This window comes from Pristiophorus japonicus, chromosome 7 (assembly GCF_044704955.1).
Source record: "Pristiophorus japonicus isolate sPriJap1 chromosome 7, sPriJap1.hap1, whole genome shotgun sequence".
Classification (NCBI taxonomy): domain Eukaryota; kingdom Metazoa; phylum Chordata; class Chondrichthyes; family Pristiophoridae; genus Pristiophorus; species Pristiophorus japonicus.
Genome location: NC_091983.1, coordinates 212785585 through 212799345, shown reverse-complemented (window position 1 = coordinate 212799345; position 13761 = coordinate 212785585).

Genomic DNA, 13761 nt, shown 5'->3' with positions numbered 1-13761 from the left:
CACAGTTCTCCAGGCAGACAAGGGCAGGCGGGCATGCCCCAACATGTAGTCGAACCCAGAGGGGGAGTTCGACAGAGACAATGGCAAGCTGAACGGTGATTCACGCCATTGCAAGGGACAATGCGGCCAGTAATGGGGCCATCAACAACTGTTAATGGCACACTTAAGGACAATAATAGGGGCATTCAGGGATGATCAGCTGGCAAGGGACCTTTTGTTTCAAACAGCAGCTCATGTTGGAGGCGTGGAGGCACACACTCAGCTGGAGTTTGCAAAGATGAGCAAAATACCTGCAGAAATTGCAGAAATGAACGCTGGGGGAAATTGCTGGAAGCTGAAGTTCAGCGAGTTCATGTGGAGCACGTACACAGTTCATACACCAGGATACCACCGATAATGATGAAAGTGCTCCTCAATGGCATCCCAGTATCAATGGAGCTAGACACGGGGGCCAGCCAGTCACTGACGAGTATCAAACAGTTCGAAAAGTTGTGGGCATCCAAGGCCAGGAGGCCAAAATTATCGCCGATTGACGCACAGCTACGGACATACACAAAGGAGATCATTCCAGTGCTAGGCAGCGCCACGGTAGTTGTGACCCACCAAGATTCGGAGAACAGGTTGCCACTCTGGATTGTCCCGGGGGATGGTCCCGCACTACTGGGGAGGAGTTGGCTTGCTGTCATGAACTGGAAATGAGGCGATGTCAATGCAATTTCCTCTGTGGAGCGAGTATCATGCTCACAGGTCCTGGACAAATTTGACTCATTATTTCAACCCGGCATCAGCACTTTCATGGGGGCCAAGGTAGTGATTCACATAAACCCGGACGCCAGGTTAATATACCACAAGGCCAGAGCGGTGCCGTTCGTGATGCGGGAAAAGATAGAAGGCGAATTGGACCGCCTGCTGAGGGAAGGCATCATCTCACCAGTCGAATTCAGTGACTGGGCGAGCCCGATTGTGCCGGTGCTCAAGGCGGATGGGTCGGTCAGGATATGTGGCGATTACAAGGCCACCATCAATCGGGTGTCACTCCAAGACCAGTATCCGCTACCGAGAGCGGAGGACCTCTTTGCGACGCTATCCAGTGGAAAACTTTTTTCAAAATTGGACCTGACCTCAGCTTACATGACCCAGGAGCTGGCAAGTGAGTCGAAGAAGCTGACCACCATCACGACACACAAGGGGTTGTTTGAGTACAACAGATGTCCGTTCGGGATTCGCTCGGTCACCAGGATCTTCCAACGGAATATGGAAAGCCTCCTCAAGTCGATTCCAAGGACGGTGGTTTTTCAGGATGACATCCTCATCACGGGTTATGATACTGAAGAACACCTCCACAACCTGGAGGAGGTGCTAAGCAGACTGGACCGGGTAGGGCTGCGACTGAAAAAGGCGAATGCGTCTTCCTAACTCCAGAGGTAGAATTCCTGGGGAGGAAGGTAGCAGCAGATGGGATCAGCCCTACTGCGTCCAAGACGGAAGCAATCCAGAGAGCACCCAGACCCCGTAACATGACGGAGCTGCGTTCATTCCTGGGGCTCCTGAACTATTTTGGTAACTTTCTTCCCAAATTGAGCACGCTGCTAGAGCCGCTACACGTGCTGCTACGCAAAGGTCGCGAATGGGTCTGGGGGGACAGCCAGGAAAGGGCTTTTAATCGAGCACATAATTTGTTATGTTCCAACAATCTGTTAACGTTGCATGACCCATGTAAAAAACTTGTGTTAACATGCGATGTGTCATCCTATGGTGTCAGGTGTGTGTTGCAGCATGTCAATGCCAAGGGTCAGTTACAGCCGGTAGCTTATGCGTCCAGAAGTCTGTCCCAGGCAGAAAGGGGCTACGGGATGGTAGAAAAGGAGGCACTTGCATGTGTATATGCTGTAAAGAAAATGCACCAGTACATGTTTGGCAGGATATTTGAGCTGGAGATAGATCACAAACCCTGAACGTCCCTTTTGGCCGACAACAAGGCCATAAATGAAAACGCATCGGCCCGCATACAGAGGTGGGCACTCACGTTAGCCGCCTATGACTACACAATTCGGCACAGACCGGGCACCGAAAACTGCGCCGGTGCACTCAGCAGGCTCCCACTAGCCACCACTGAGGGGGCTACAGAGCATGCTGCTGAGATGGTCATGGCTGTTGAAGCTTTCGGAAGCGAAGGCTCACCCGTGGCAGCCCGTCAGATTAAAGTCTGGACAAATAGAGACCCGCTATTGTCTCTAGTCAAGAAATGTGTCCTGAATGGGAACTGAGCAGCACGTACAGGGCATGCCCTGAGGAATTTAAACCATTTCACAGGCGAAGGGATGAACTCTCGATTCAGGCCGATTGCCTACTGTGGGGAAACTGCGTAGTCATGCCCCAGATGGGCAGAGAGGTGTTCATCAGAGAACTTCACAATGAGCACCCGGGCATTGTCACGATGAAGGCCAGGTCACACGTTTGGTGGCCAGGGATAGATGCAGATCTGGAACTTTGTGTTCGCAAGGACAACACGTGTGCCCAGCAGGGCAATGCGCCCAGGGAAGCCCCCCTTAGCCCCTGGCCATGGCCCGCCAAGCCTTGGTCATGCATCCATGTGGACTACGCAGGTCCTTTCATGGGAAAAATGTTTTTGGTTGTAGTAGACGCCTACTCCAAATGGATCGAGTGTGACATTTTAAATTCAAGCACATCCTCTGCCACGATTGAAAGTCTACGGGCAATGTTCGCCGCCCATGGTCTACCGGACATCTTGGTCAGCGACAATGGTCCGGACTTCACAAGCACTGAATTCCAGAACTTCATGGCAGGCAATGGAATTAACCATGTCAGAACGGCACCGTTCAAACCGGCCTCAAACGGCCAGGCAGAACGAGCAGTGCAGATAATCAAACAGGGGATGCTCAGAATCCAAGGGAGTTCCCTACAATGCCGCTTATCACGCCTCCTGTTGGCCTACAGATCCCGACCACACTCGCTCACAGGGGTTCCACCCGCAGAGCTGCGAATTAAAAGGACGCTCAAAACCCGGTTATACACCCCACCATGAAAGAAATTGGCGAGAGCAGGCGCCAGTCACAATATAACTACCATGAGAGGAATGCGAGGGCGCGATGTATTGATGTAAATGACCCTGTTTTTGTCCTCATCTACGCTGCAGGGCCCAAATGGCTCGCAGGCACTGTGATTGCCAAAGAGGGAAATAGGATTCTGGTCGTTAAACTTACCAATGGACAAATCTGCCGCAAACACGTGGATCAAACAAAAAGGAGGTTCAGCAACCCCATAGAAGAAGCAGAGGAAGAACATGATATAGAGTTCACTCCTGCACAGGTGACCGAACATCGGAACCAAAGGGAGGAGAGCCCAATCACTGTGGGCAGTCTGGATGGGCCTGAGGCACCGCAAACAGCAGACACTCAGGCCAGCGCCCAACAACCGGAGCCCCAACTCAGGCGCTCGACAAGGGAGCGTAAACCACCAGAGAGACTCAACCTGTGATCCCAATAAGATTTTGGGGCGGGTGGGAGGTGATGTCATGTATTCAACCAGCATTGTAACCTATGTATAACCTGACCTAAGTTGTACACCGTGAGAACACTGACCACTAGGTGGGAGACACTCCTAACCTGGACCTTCAGATATAAAAGGGGAAGCTCCACCCACTTCCATCACTTGAGTGCTATGGAATAAAGGACAGGTCACAGACTGACCTTCTCTCAAGCATGGGCCTCGAGTGCATTTATACTGTATAGTAAGGACGTATCAGGATATGCAGTGGTGAGCACACTAGAGGGGTGGCAGTTCGAGGTGATGGCGGGGGGGGGGGGGGGCGGTCGGCCAAAATAACAGTCGGCCGACAAAAAAAACATGGCGGCAGCGGCAGTGTGTCCTCCCCTTTAATGGGATGAGTCCATTTGAGAAGGCCATAGCCTCATTGCACCTCTTGAGAAAAGCAGCTTTTGGCACCACCCGGCATGAGGAAAATTTTCTCGGCGGAATTTCGCTGTTGTGGGCGGGGGGGGAACATCGGCAGTGCCTGCTCTGATGATGCACTTAGGGCGGATCGGCAGCAACGGAGCAGTAGCGGGGGAATGGTTCACCGCCGGGTATCGCAGGAATGGAATTTTTAAAATGGCGGCCATTACACGCAAAATTGGCGGCCATTGCACTCCGCAGCGTGGCCGTCGATTTCCGGTGGTAACCGGCCTTAAGGAAAGGGGCAATTTTGGCCCCTTTTTCTTTTAATGTCTGCGGGCGTGGATTTCCAGGGCTCGGGAGCCCTGGCAGCTGAAGGGACATGCGAATGGCTGGATCCGATAGGTCAGGGTCTTTCCAGCACTGCTGCTGGACCAGGAAGAGCAGGAGTGCCCCCAAGATAACCTGCTTCCCTCCCCACGATCTGCCGATCCCCCCCCCCATATAATCTGCTCTCCTGACCCATGCTCACCCTCGACTTTGTTCCAACCTCCGTCTGATCTCCGATCTCCCCAAGGCCTCCGAACTCCCATCTCCCTCTGACCTTCTCAATCTCATATCTCCCCAAGGCCTTTCCGATCGATCCCTCCCTCCCTCCCTCCTCTCTGCTCTCTGGCTGCGGCCGAGGGTCACAGGCCTCCCGCATGGCAGCCAGCCAGCATCTCAATATGGCTGGCTGCAGGCCGGAAAACAGAGACAAAAACTTAAATGAGGTTAACCACATTTCCGGGTATTCCAGCTGCTCTGACCCCCGCCTACCCTCGCCCCATTCCCCCACCTACCATCGCCACCGCCGCCCCTCCACCCCCCCCACACCCTGCTCCCTCCCTGCCTCCCTGTAAATATTGGGGCCATTAAATTAATAATTCCATCATGAAAGATTGATTGTGATATTACCCATCCACGTGTACTGTATACAGGTAGCAAGTCCTCTTCAGTTATAAACATTCAGCTCTTTGTTTTAGTAAAGTAATTCGGCCTGCACTGGGGCAATCAAGCCTTTCGGACTGTTGGTAAAACTGTTACAGAGATGAATCCCCCCTGCCTGTCACTTTTGGTAAAGTCAATGTGCTACAAAGTCTGTGTCCACCCGATGCCAGAATATTGTAGTTTTGTTTGACATGTTGGAGAGAAAACCCTTCCTTTCCTTCCGCATAGAGTCTAAACTCAAGCAGATGTGATGACCATATTCGACTCCATGCCAAAATCTATTTTCTCGAACATCTAGAGGAATGTAGCCAAGCTCTCAGTCTTTCAGGACTATCACTGCAGCAGTTAGTTGTGACTCACCAAGACCTCTCCGCTTACGCCAGGAACAAGAAGCAGGGAAATTTTTCAGGACCAGGTGTCATGCACATTGTGGATGAAATCCAGTGTAGATGGTCTCTGTCAGTACTTACACTTCATAATGTCCTGATCGCACACACTTATTGGGTATGATAGAGATGAAAATCAGTGGCAAGAGCACAAAGTCTAAAAGAAGTATTCTTTCCGAACACTCTCCAGTCCTGATGAAGGGTCACAGACCCGAAACTTTAGCTCTGCTTTCTCTCCACAGATGCTGCCTGACCTGCTGAGATTTCCAGCATTTTCTGTTTTTATTCCAGCATCCGCAGTATTTTGCTTTTGTATGTGAAACACCAGTGGTGCAGTGTGTCACTTTGCGTCTTCTGCCTGTGGCCCTGCCAGATAGTGTCGTGGCCCAGAACTTACCTCATGTACAGAGGGTTAGCGCAGAGTTAGCCCGCATTGCTGAGCCAGTGCCTCGAGAACACACATTAGCTGAGGGGTAATCTGTGACCTGCTCACTCAGATCGCAATACAATCTCTTCACGATTCTGCACACCCGAAACGTTAACTTGTCTGTTTCTCTCTGCAGATTCTCTCTGTCCAGCCGAGCGTATCCAGCAGTTTCTATTTCGATTATAATTTATTCAGGTCCTGTCAGACCCCCAGCGAGCACCTGTGGTGTAGCTGTCTTTATTTACGAGAGACTGGAGCTTACCGTTGATGCAGTAATCGGTGGGGGGGTTAACCAAGTGATTATTAAAAGTTTGGGGGTGAATGATCACACACTTGTTAACCCCTGATATTCCTGTTTTTTGTTGTTGTTGCAAGTGCAAATCGTACAACCTGACCTATTGATCTACGGACAGCATCGGAACTGAGTATGGTGGACAGCACCTGCTGATTGGCTTTAGGAGGCATTTAAACATTTGTAGTATAGGGGCAGGGAGGTGTTGCTACAGTTGTACAGGGCCTTGGTGAGGCCACACCTGGAGTATTGTGTACAGTTTTGGTCTCCTAACTTGAGGAAGGACATCCTTGCTATTGAGGGAGTGCAGCGAAGGTTCACCAGACTGATTCCCAGGATGGCGGGACTGACATATCAAGAAAGACTGGATCAACTGGGCTTGTATTCACTGGAGTTCAGAAGAATGAGAGGGGATCTCATAGAAACGTTTAAAATTCTGATGGGTTTAGACAGGTTAGATGCAGGAAGAATGTTCCCAATGTTGGGGAAGTCCAGAACCAGGGGTCACAGTCTAAGGATAAGGGGTAAGCCATTTAGGACCGAGATGAGGAGAAACTTCTTCACCCAGAGAGTGGTGAACCTGTGGAATTCTCTACCACGGAAAGTTGTTGAGGCCAATTCACTAAATATATTCAAAAAGGAGTTAGATGAAGTCCTTACTACTAGGGGGATTAAGGGGTATGGCGAGAAAGCAGGAATGGGGTACTGAAGTTTCATGTTCAGCCATGAACTCATTGAATGGCGGTGCAGGCTAGAAGGGCCGAATGGCCTACTCCTGCACCTATTTTCTATGTTTCTATGTTTCTAGTAGAGCAAAGAGATTGGCCTCAGCAGTCTCTCTCTCTCTCTCTCTCGAGTCCGTGCAGAACTCTGCACTAAAGGTGTGACTAGGAGTGTGAAGGACTTGGGTGAATGGTTGGCTGCACTTCAATCGAGTATGTCCTTACTATACAGTATAAATGCACACGAGGCCCATATTTGAGAAAAGATCATTCTGTGACCAGTTACCTTTATTACCAAGACCTCAAGAGGCAGACGGTGGGTGGAGCTTCCCCTTTAATACCTGAATGTCCAGGTTAGGAGTGTCTCCCACAAGTTCGCCCCTTGTGGTCAATGTTCTCAAGTTGTACATGGGTTACAATGATAGTTGAATACATGACATCACCTCCCCGCCAAAGTTTTATTGGGATCACAAGTTAAGTCTCTCTGGTGGTTTACGCTCACTTGTAGAGCGCCTGAGTTGGGGCTCCGGTTGTTGGGCGCTGGCCTGAGTGTCTGCTATTTGCGGTGCCTCAGGCCTATCCGGACTGCCCACAGTGACTGGGCTCTCCTCCACTTGGTTCCGGTGTTCGGTCACCTGTGGTGGAGTAAACTCTATGTCGTGTTCTTCCTTTGCTTCTTCTATGGGGTTGCTGAACCTCCTTTTAGTTTGATCTACGTGTTTGCGGCAGATTTGTCCATTGGTAAGTTTAACTACCAAAACCCTATTCCCCTCTTTGGCAATCACAGTGCCTGCAAGCCATTTGGGACCTGCAGCATAATTAAGGACAAAAACAGGGTCATTGACATCAATACATCGCGCCCTCGCATTCCTGTCATGGTGGTCACATTGTGACTGATGCCTGCTCTCAACAATTTCTTTCAAAGTAGGATGTATAAGGGATAACCTGGTTTTGAGCATCCTTTTCATTAGCAGCTCTGCGGGTGGAACTCCTGTGAGCGAGTGTGGTCGGGATCTGTAGGCCAACAGGAGGCGTGATAAGCGGCTTTGTAGGGAACCCCCTTGAATTCTGAGCATCCCCTGTTTGATTATCTGCACTGCTCGTTCCGCCTGGCCGTTTGAGGCCAGCTTGAACGGTGCTGTTCTGACATGGTTAATTCCATTGCCTGCCATGAAGTCCTGGAATTCAGTGCTTGTGAAGCACGGGCCATTGTCGCTGATTTGGTTCGGTATTCACTAAGGAGGACACAAACAACCTTCCGGATATAAAAGGGGTCAGAAGGTCTAGTAAGGAGGAGGAACTGAGGGAAATCTTTATTAGTCGGGAAATTGTGTTGGGGAAATTGATGGGATTGAAGGCCGATAAATCCCCAGGGCCTGATGGACTGCATCCTAGAGCACTTAAGGAGGTGGCCTTGGAAATAGCGGATGCATTGACAGTCATTTTCCAACATTCCATTGACTTTGGATCAGTTCCTATCGAGTGGAGGGTAGCCAATGTAACCCCACTTTTTAAAAAAGGAGGGAGAGAGAAAACAGGGAATTATAGACCGGTCAGCCTGACCTCAGTAGTGGGTAAAATGATGGAATCAATTATTAAGGATGTCATAGCAGCGCATTTGGAAAATGGTGACATGATAGGTCCAAGTCAGCATGGATTTGTGAAAGGGAAATCATGCTTGACAAATCTTCTGGAATTTTTTGAGGATGTTTCCAGTAAAGTGGACAAAGAAGAACCAGTTGATGTGGTATATTTGGACTTTCAGAAGGCTTTCGACAAGGTCCCACACAAGAGATTAATGTGCAAAGTTAAAGCACATGGGATTGGGGGTAGTGTGCTGACGTGGATTGAGAACTGGTTGTCAGACAGGAAGCAAAGAGTAGGAGTAAATGGGTACTTTTCAGAATGGCAGGCAGTGACTAGTGGGGTACCGCAAGGTTCTGTGCTGAGGCCCCAGCTGTTTACATTGTACATTAATGATTTAGATGAGGGGATTAAATGTAGTCTCTCCAAATTTGTGGATGACACTAAGTTAGGTGGCAGTGTGAGTTGCTTGGAGGATGCTATGAGGCTGCAGAGTGACTTGGATAGGTTAGGTGAGTGGGAAAATGCATGGCAGATGAAGTATAATGTGGATAAGTGTGAGGTTATCCACTTTGGTGGTAAAAACAGAGAGACAGACTATTATCTGAATGGTGACAGATTAGGAAAAGGGGAGGTGCAACGAGACCGGGATGTCATGGTACATCAGTCATTGAAGGTTGGCATGCAGGTACAGCAGGCGGTTAAGAAAGCAAATGGCATGTTGGCCTTCATAGCAAGGGGATTTGAGTACAGGGGCAGGGAGGTGTTGCTACAGTTGTACAGGGCCTTGGTGAGGCCACACCTGGAGTATTGTGTACAGTTTTGGTCTCCTAACTTGAGGAAGGACATTTTTGCTATTGAGGGAGTGCAGCGAAGATTCACCAGACTGATTCCCAGGATGGTGGGACTGACCTATCAAGAAAGACTGGATCAACTGGGCTTGTATTCACTGGAGTTCAGAAGAATGAGAGGGGACCTCATAGAAACGTTTAAAATTCTGATGGGTTTAGACAGGTTAGATGCAGGAAGAATGTTCCCAATGTTGGGGAAGTCCAGAAGCAGGGGTTACAGTCTAAGGATAAGGGGTAAGCCATTTAGGACCGAGATGAGGAGAAACGTCTTCACCCAGAGAGTGGTGAACCTGTGGAATTCTCTACCACAGAAAGTAGTTGAGGCCAATTCACTAAATATATTCAAAAGGGAGTTAGATGAAGTCCTTACTACTCGGGGGATCAAGGGGTATGGCGAGAAAGCAGGAAGGGAGTACTGAAGTTTCATGTTCAGCCATGAACTCATTGAATGGCGGTGCAGGCTAGAAGGGCTGAATGGCCTGCTCCTGCACCTATTTTCTATGTTTCTATGTTTCTCTGATCAAGACGTCCGGTAGACCATGGGCGGCGAACATTGCCCATAGACTTTCTACCGTGGCAGAGGATGTGCTTGAATTTAAAATGGCACACTCAATCCATTTGGAGTAGGCGTCTACTGCAACCAAAAACATTTTTCCCATGAGAGGACCTGCGTAGTCCACATGGATGCGTGACCATGGCTTGGCGGGCCAGGACCAGCGGCTAAGGGGTGCATCCCTGGGTGCGTTGCCCAGCTGAGCGCACGTATTGCACCTGCGAACACAAAGTTCCAGGTCTGCATCTATCCCTGGCCACCAAACGTGTGGCCTGGCAATTGCCTTCATCATGACAATGCCCGGGTGCTCATGGTGAAGTTCTCTGATAAACATCTCTCTGCCCATCTGAGGCATGACTACGCGGTTTCCCCACAGTAGGCAATCGGCCTGAATCGAGAGTTCATCCTTGCGCCCATGAAACGGTTTAAACTCCTCAGGGCACGCCCCATACGTGGCTGCCCAGTCCCCATTCAGGACACATTTCTTAACTAAAGATAGTAGCGGGTCTCTATTTGTCCAGACTTTAATCTGACGGGCTGTCACAGGTGAGCCTTCACTTTCCAAAGCTTCAACAGCCATGACCATCTCAGCATCATGCTCAGTTGCCTCCTCAGTGGTGGCTAGTGGGAGCCTGCTGAGTGCATCGGCATAGTTTTCAGTGCCCAGTCTGTGCCGAATTGTGTCGTCAGAGGCGGCTAACGTGAGCGCCCACCTCTGCATGCGGGCCGATGCATTCGCATTTATGGCCTTGTTGTCGGTCAAAAGGGACGTTAGGGGTTTGTGATCTGTCTCCAGCTCAAATTTCCTGCCAAACAGGTACTGGTGCATTTTTATTACTGCATATACACATGTTAGCGCTTCCTTTTCTACCATCCCGTAGCCCCTTTCTGCTCAGGACAGACTTCTGAAGACATAAGCTACCAGCTGTAACTGACCATTGGTATTCATATGCTGCAACACACACCCGACCCCATAGGACGACGCATCACACGTTAAAACTTGTTTCTTACACGGGTCATATAACAACAGTTTGTTGGAGCATAACAAATTGCGTGCTCTATCAAAAGCCCTTTCCTGGCTGTCCCCCCAGACCCAATCGCGGCCTTTGCGTAGGAGCACGTGTAGCTCAATTTGGGAAGAAAGTTTCCAAAATAGTTCAGGAGCCCCAGAAATGAACGCAGCTCCGTCGTGTTATGGGGTCTGGGTGCTCTCTGGATCACTTCCGTTTTGGATGTAGTAGGTCTGATCCCGTCTGCTGCTACCCTCATCCCCAGGAATTCTACCTCTGGAGCTAGGAAGACGTACTTCGCCTTTTTCAGTCGCAGCCCTACCCGGCCCAGTCTGTGTAGCACCTCCTCCAGGTTGTGGAGGTGTTCTTCAGTATCGCGACCCGTGATGAGGATGTTGTCTTGAAAAACCACCGTCTTTGGAATCGACTTGAGGAGATTTTCCATATTTCGCTGAAAGATCGCGGCGGCCGAACGAATCCCGAACGGACATCTGTTATACTCAAACAACCCCTTGTGTGTAGTGATGGTGGTCAGCTTCTTCGACTCACTCACCAGCTCCTGAGTCATGTAAGCTGAGGTCAGGTCCTATTTTGAAAAAAGTTTGCCTCCGGATATCGTCGCAAAGAGGTCCTCCGCTCTCGGTAGCGGGTACTGGTCTTGGAGTGACACCCGATTGATGGTGGCCTTGTAATCGCCACAATCCTGACCGACCCATCCGCCTTGAGTACCGGCACGATCGGGCTCACCCGGTCACTGAATTCAACTGGCAAGATGATGCCTTCCCTCAGCAGGTGGTCCAATTCGTCTTCTATCTTTTCCCGCATCACGTACGACACCGCTCTGGCCTTGTGGTGTACTGGCCTGGCGTCCGGGTTTATGTGAATCACTACCTTGGTCCCCATGAAAGTGTTGATGCTGGGTTGAAATAATGAGTCAAATTTGTCCAGGACCTGTGAGCATGATACTCGCTCCACAGAAGAAATTGCATTGACATCGCCCCATTTCCACTTCATGACAGCACCTCCTCCCCAATAGTGCGGGACCGTCCCCCGGGACAATCCAGAGTGGAAACCTGTTCTCCGAAACTTTGTGGGTCACGATTACCGTGGCGCTGCCTAGCACCGGAATGATCTCCTTTGTATATGTCTGTAGCAGTGCGTCAAGCGGCAATAATTTTGGCCTCCTGGCCTTGGACACCCACAACCTTTCAAACTGTTTGATACTCATCAGGGACTGGCTGGCCCCTGTGTCTAGCTCCATTAATACTGGGATGCCATTGAGGAGCACTTTCATCATTATCGGTGGAGTCCTGGTATATGAACTGTATATGTGCTCCACATGAACTTGCGGAACTTCAGCTTCCAGCGATTTCCCCCAGTATTCATTTGGCCTCGTAGGGCTTACATCGGGCCCGTCCTCCTCGTACATCAACTTGGCTGCAGGCTTCCTGCACAAATGCGCCAAGTGACCGCTGATGTTGCAGTTTCTGCAGGTATATTGCTAATACCTGCAAGCTCTGGCCAGGGTGTTTGCCTCCATACCTCCAGCATGAGCTGGAGGCCCCGTTGTTGGAAACAAAAGGTCCATTACCAGTCGATTGTCTCTGACTGTCTCTGTAACTGTCCTTAAGCTCACCATTAACAGGTGTTGATGGCCCCATTACTGGCCGCATTGTCCATTGCGATGGCATGAATTGCCGTTCAGCTAGCCATTGTCTCTTTTGAATTCCCCCTTTGGGTTCGACTGCATGTTGGGGCATATCCGATTGTCCTTGTCTGCCGAGAGAACTGTGTGCCGTGTAAACAATGTTGACTCCCTGGTCGTTTGCCGCATTTGAGCCAAGATTTTTGCCAATAATCATTCTGGTCTCTTCCTCCCCTGAGATAATTGTCTCGGCTATCATAGCCGCCGCTTCCAAGGTCAATTCTTTGGTCTCAATCAGTTTCCTGAAAACCCCAGCATGCCCGATGCCCTCAATAAAAAAGTCTCGCAGCATCTTTGCTCTGCATGCCTCTGGGAACTTACATCGGCTCGCCAGTCACCTGAGATCTGCCATGAGTCTGGAACGCTTTGCCCTTCTCGCCGCCGGTGTGTGTAAAACAGGTGTCTCGCCATGTGCATGCTGCTCGCCGGTTTAAGGTGTTCCCCGATCAACTTACTGAGATTTTCGAACGTCTTGTCCACAGGCTTCTCTGGGCTTCCTCGTCGCCAATAGTATATCCTTACTATACAGTATAAATGCACACGAGGCCCATACTTGAGAAAAGATCATTCTGTGACCAGTTACCTTTATTACCAAGACCTCAAGAGGCAGACCGTGGGTGGAGCTTCCCCTTTTATACCAGAAAGTCCAGGTTAGGAGTGTCTCCCACAAACTCGCCCCTTCTGGTCAATGTTCTCAAGGTGTACAACTTAGGTCAGCTTATACATGGGTTACAATGACAGTTGAATACATGACACAATCAACTATTGAAATGTATGGCAGTCCCAAGGACCTCTGCAGTGGAAACCACAGTGGCAGAGTAGGAACAGTTCATCGATGATCAGGTTGCTACTATCGAGGCTGTGACAAAAGAAAGCAAGTTTTACCTGTGATGTATCATGATAATAGCTTCTTCATTTCTGACATCAATCCCATTAACACCATTCAAAGGAGAGCAGGAAGCTCTTCTAGAAGTGTCCTGGCCAACAGTTAGCACTCTACCCCACCACCAAAATCAGATTAAATGAAAGACTTGCATTTATATAGGGACGCGTTTATTTGTACTGTAAAAATGGCTGCTCTCGTCTCTGATTGGTTCCCTTGGAGGACAAGGCACACCCTGAGGTTTTTCTGGAATGTGTAACTGGAACCGCCCAGCCCAAGTTCTCACTGTCTTCGCAAATTGTAACTCGATCCACTTTGACTTCCAGAAGCCACAGTGGACAGAGCATCCCAGAAGCCACCAAGTGCCAGCCAAAGTCCCTTACACCAATGCAAGTGCATTCCTTCCCCCAGTCAAAGTCCCTTGCCCCAGCACAAGTGCATCC